The sequence below is a fragment of the Mus caroli genome, unplaced genomic scaffold (genome assembly GCF_900094665.2).
Source record: "Mus caroli unplaced genomic scaffold, CAROLI_EIJ_v1.1 scaffold_20513_1, whole genome shotgun sequence".
NCBI lineage: Eukaryota > Metazoa > Chordata > Mammalia > Rodentia > Muridae > Mus > Mus caroli.
In genome coordinates this window covers 1-5,592 of record NW_018388781.1, presented here as the reverse complement: position 1 = coordinate 5,592, position 5,592 = coordinate 1, and the positions used below count along the sequence as shown (strand labels likewise).

Here is a 5,592-nt window from a genome sequence, read left to right as displayed (position 1 = left end):
GCAGGGAGTCTATCCTGATGGCAGGACACAGACATTAACCATTCTCTACAACACATCACGTGAACAATAAAATGGCAAGTACATTGATGGTGAAAGTCTAAGAAGGTTTGGGATAAAAAAGAGGTGTCTCATATGATCACTTACGTTGAAGACCCACAAGAATTATTCTTGAATCTGTTCTAGTGAGCACACCCTTCCTGTGTGTGCCATAAACTCTCGGCTCATCTGGTCTGAGCATCATTTACCGAGAAGGGGCCAGACTATTTAGCATCCTAACCTATGGCTGGATTTGAACAGAAGAGAACTAGAGAAAAATGTGAAATCTGTGCTCAGCGACGTGTTGTTCATGAGGGTGAGGTCTGGAGTCATCCTTTGCTTCCAGAGTCAATTTACACTTCAGCCTAAAGGATGATGAGATGTGTAGTCTTGGTTGTCAAGTTGATTGGATCTGGAATCAAGCAGTCAAGAGGCTTTTTGGGTGAGGATGCTTTAGATCTTTTCTGGAGGAGCTGGCTGAACAGGGAAGACCTCTCCCAGAGGCCCCGGGTAGAGGTACCTGGTTACAAGGAGAATGGAGGGAAAAACTTTTACCTTTTCCTGACCACCTCCACCTCTTGTTGGCCAGTGAGCTTACTCTGTTGGTGCTTTAGTCTGAAGTTTTCTGCTGAGATTGGGCTCCAGATTCCTGGTCTTTCAGTGTGGACTGAAGACCAGTGGCTTCCCAGGGATTCTCTAGACCTACAGTACCAGATTGACGTCCCGCAAGGAACCCCACTCCATGAACTGTGCAACTCCTGGCTTCTCAGCCTTCCCAGTGTTCAGCCAGCCATTGTTGGACTATCCACTGTAAGCCAAGCTAATAAGTACTCTTTATAACCTACATCAATCTATCAGTTCTGTTTCTCTGGTGAATCCTGGTAAATACAGATTTGAAAGTGTTGCCTAGGGAAGAGGCATTAGCCTCTTTTTTTTTTTTCCTGGCTACAAGGTGTGAGCTTCTTCCTCTCATTACTCAGCCCTGCTACAATGAACTGGAGATCCTAAACACGGAGCCCCAAGAAAATTCCTCCCTTTGTCAATGTCATGTTCTTTCTCACCCAATTACCAGATGGCCATGGAAGAAACCCTCTACTGAAGGCCTTCTTTAATGAGTTTACATATATGTGTCTTAGTCTCTCTCTTTTCTCGTCCACTAATACCTTCATGAAGGTTGGCATGACTGAATGCATTTCTGCTGTACCCTCAGTGCACTTAGCAGGATGACGCCTGGGTGGCTCATTACTTGCTTCTGTCTTTGCACTCTATCAAGCCCCACAGCAATCAGATCCTTAAAGAAGCTGGGAATTTCATTAGCAAGACAGTTTTAGCATAGTATGGTCAGGTATACTGGGTGTGTCCTGAGGCAAGGTACATAGTGAAGACTGTAGTATTCACTGACCCGATGTAGGGACTGGGGTTCCATAGAAAGCTCTGGAACAGAGCTAGCTTACACAGAACCTTTCACAAGGTTGACTGAATCTTTAGCAGTGGGGAGGTTGAAGTGTTGCAGGCTGTAGGGTGTCGCTTTTCCTACTCTGCTTTAATGCACGCTTTGGGAACAGAGCCATGCTACCAGCCCCTGCCCAAAGCGTACTGGATCCAAAGATGAAGAATACAGACACACACATGTTGATCAGTTTCAATCTGCCTTATTGGCTCAATTGCTAGGCACCTCCAATCTACCGTGGCTAGTGTGCCCTTCCCAACAATCTTAGCTTACCACTCTCAACCTGCCCTAGCTTGTTAATTTTAGTCCTAGCTGGACACCTCAACCTCCCTCCTGGAGAAGCAGTGTGTGTCTACTCCATCTGAGATCTCACATGGCTGGTTGGCTTTTCTCCCTCTGAAGAATGGTGAAAATCTCCTTTCCCCTCTCCCTGGGTCAGCTAGATCAACTGTATCGATCCAGAAGTCCGGCCTCTTCCTTCTGCCCAGTAACTGGCCCATAGCATGTTTAATGATAGATGAAGAATCAATTGGGGAACAGACCCTTCCTCAGAACAACCCTGAAAGCAGATCCAGAGCCTAATTACAGTTTATTTTGGGGGCTACATTTAGCCTGTCATTAACCATTCCTTGCTCAGCTGTTTGTCTGAACAAACATTCTTGTGACTATCAAGTGAATTTTAATAGTGATTTTCTTATTAGGTACCTGGCTTCCTCTAACCCTGAAACGAATATCATACAGCATCCCGAGGTCTAGGGCAGAGATTCCTCTGTTTTGCTGTAGTTAGCGTACCTGCCCTCTCCATCAATGTGTTTGAAGAGTGTCTTGACTTCTGATCATTTTTCTGTTTCCATAAATCATCATGACATATGAATATTCGAATATGATATTGGAGGAAACCAAAATCAGTGTTTTTGGACCACAATCCTTTGTATTTGATTCTAGAATAAGCCAGGCCTTTTGATTCTCTGATGTGAATATTGTTTTATTCTTTGATATGGTGCTCTGAAACTGGATGATATGGGGGCAGAGACAGGCTGTCAAGTCCCAGGAAGTCAGCCCTCTAAGTCTCTAGAGACCTCTCTTCCTAGTCCCTGACTGTCTTTTGCAGGCAACCTCTTACCCACTCCTAACATGCCTGTGCCCTTCCATCTGTGGATGGTTTCCCTAGGTGTTGCCATTCTTAACATTTGGAATGACAGCAGCCTCAGACCAGAATACTTAGGGCTCAGCCTGAGTGGCAGCCATCTTCCTGCTAGCCATGCCCATTGCATCATAAAGAGACAGATCTGCCCCAACATTCTGAACTGTGATGTATAAAGGGCACTTTAGACCTCTGCAGAAACAGTACAGGCTGGGTGCTAGAGGTTGGAGGAGCTGTACAGATTTCCTGCTTGCATTGGAATTGTTTTATAGAGAGGGAGAAAGAGAGAGAGAGTGAGAGAGTGAGAGAGTAAGAGTGAGAGTGAGAGAGGGAGAGGGAGAGGGAGAGGGGGAGAGAGAGAGGGAGAGAGAGGAGAGTGTGAGAGAAATAGATTGCGTGTGTGTGAGTGTGTAGGTGTGTGTGAGTGTGTGAAAGTCATCTAGATAGTGTTAGATTAATAGATAGAAGTATAGATAGCTTAAAATAGATAGTAAGTAGAAGAGGTTTATTGATTTCAGGGTAGGACTTAGAAGGGTAAAGCCTTCTAGGTCAAGAGGACATGAGTCCGGAAAGGTTGAATTCCACCTTTCTGAAAGTCAGGACACTACAATTTATCGCCATAAATGAAAGAATAAGGGGGCAAACCTCTGGACTGGCCACTGGGTCGACGTTGTTAACCCAGGGGGTTAATGACCTCAGGGTCATCCCAGGAAGTAGACCAGATCTGGGTGATCGTCAGCCTCAGTGTAGCCTAGCAGAGCTGCCTAGCACTGCTCATGGCAAGAGGAAGCCAGGCCATCTTCCACGACTTATAAGCAGTGCTGGGATGGGCCATGCCTGTGACCCAAATCCAAGCTTGTCGATAGTGTCCAAAAGAATCTTTCTGGGCGAATCTGTGGTGGAAGACCCCAAGGACAGGAGGACATTTGTTGGGCCCAGTGGCTTTCCAAAGAATAGCGCCAAGGCAACAGCAGGGGAGGCCCAAGAGAAGAAGAGGACAATGCAGTTGCTTAACAAGGCTAGAGAGAAAACAGGAAAAGTCTCACATCTATTAGACATCAGACATAAGCAAGAGGTGTTTTTGAACAACACACACCCATGCAAGAAACATCCAAAACAGCAACCAAGGAGCCTGGAGGAGTGGAGGCGTGGCCATCTAGGGGGAGACAGTACAAGGTTCATAGAGTCAGAAGAACATTTCGGGTGCTGCGAAAGTCTTGCCCTAGAAGAAAACAGCTTTTCCCAGGGCAAAAAGATCAAGCCCTATTGTAGGCGTTCAGACCAGATAGTGTGTCCCCTATTAGTCGGAGAGCAGCCGCCCGGAGAGGGGCAGAAGCCAGTGTCTTCAGGCCAAGAGGGACTGAAAGTTACCAAAGTCTCCAAAGAAAAGAAGGCACAGACTTATCGCCTGTTGGAAGTAACTTCTCTGCAGGCAGAAGCTAAGCCCCAGCCCCTCAAGAGGAGGAGGATGATGCAGGGCACAGAGATGTCCGCCAAACCTCATGACAGAGGACTCTGTGTAGAAAAGGCAGTCTTCCTCAGCAGAGAGCAAGCACAATCATCTCCTCAGGACCTTCATCAGGGCGCTCCGGAAAGAAACCACATAAAAGATAAGTCGTGGCCAAAGGCGGAATGCTGGGACCACTCGGTCCAGGAAACTCCAGTAATTCTTACAGTTCGGGGCCATAGCTATGTCTCAAATGTACATCCGATTCCTCAGGACATTCATCAGAGCCCTTTGCGAAGAAACAACATAAAACCTAAGTCCAGGCCAAAGTCGGAAGGCTGGGACCACACAGTCCAGGGAACTCCAGTAGTTCTTACAGTTCGGGACCATAGTGATGATTCACAGGTGTGGAAATATCCTAGTGCTGCAAAGCACAGGATTAACTCTCTTAGAAAATGAAGAATTTCTTACGTGCCGTGGAATCATGGGTCTCATGGAGGCTGTTCGGCCTGACAGCTGGGAATGGTTGATGGAGGTGCAGAGAGCCAAGCAGAGGCAGGTTCCAGAGGCGAGGGTGCACTTCCAAGTAACCCAGTTCATCATGGAGGCAGGCGTCAAGCTTGGCATGCAGTCCATCCCCATCGCCACCGTGTGCACCATTTACCATAAGTTCTCCTGCGAGATCAACCTGGACGTATATGACCTCTCCCTGGTCGCCATGTCTTCCATTTACTTGGCCGGCAAAGTAGAGGGTCAACACTTGCGTACTCGTGACATCATCAACGTATCGCACAGTACTTTAACCCGGGCAGTGAGCCGTTGGAGCTGGATTCCCGCTTCTGGGAGCCATGAGACAGCATCGTACAATGTGAGCTTCTTATGCTCCGAGTTCTGCACTTCCAAGTCTCTTTTTAGCATCCACACAAGTACCTGCTGCACTACTTGATTTCCCTCAAGAACTTGCTGAATGTTTACAGCTGGCAACGAACCCCTATCTCTGTTACAGCTTGGGCTCTGCTACGAAATAGCTACCATGGGGCTGGGGGCTATGCCTCTACTTCAGGATCAGCACCTAGCCGTGGCTGTGCTCTACCCAGCACAGCAGGTTTATGGAGTCGAGGTGCCTGCAGAGGGTGAGCCCGAGAAGACTTGTTGGCAGGTATTTAGTGATGACCTTACCAGTATTGTGTCTGATCTCATTCAGATTTATACTATGGATACAGAGATCCTATGGCCCTGGCCGAGGCTGGACCAAGCACCAGGATGATCGGAGGCCTGGGGAATTGTTCCACCAAGTTGGTGTGTCTCCACTCGGAAGACTGGTTGTGCTGGCAGAGGACGTCACTGGTGACTGCAATGACATGCTCTCATTTTGTCCCCAGCAGCCCTTGTTCAAATAATGCCAAGAGCTTTCATGTGGGCAGGACATATAGAGCTTTCTAGAATTGGCTTCATCAGCTTTTGCACTTTGAGAAGATGCTACATTTGAGGCATGGACCATTGCAGGTCGCCAAC

General features: G+C 47.5%; 2 pseudogenes; both read left to right on the top strand.

The window, feature by feature from the left end:
* The first annotated feature begins 3,189 nt into the window (after nucleotides 1–3,189).
* LOC110287781 lies at nucleotides 3,190–4,536 on the top strand (annotated as a pseudogene).
* A 25-nt stretch (nucleotides 4,537–4,561) lies between these two features.
* Nucleotides 4,562–5,344, top strand: LOC110287782 (annotated as a pseudogene).
* Nucleotides 5,345–5,592: the final 248 nt, after the last annotated feature.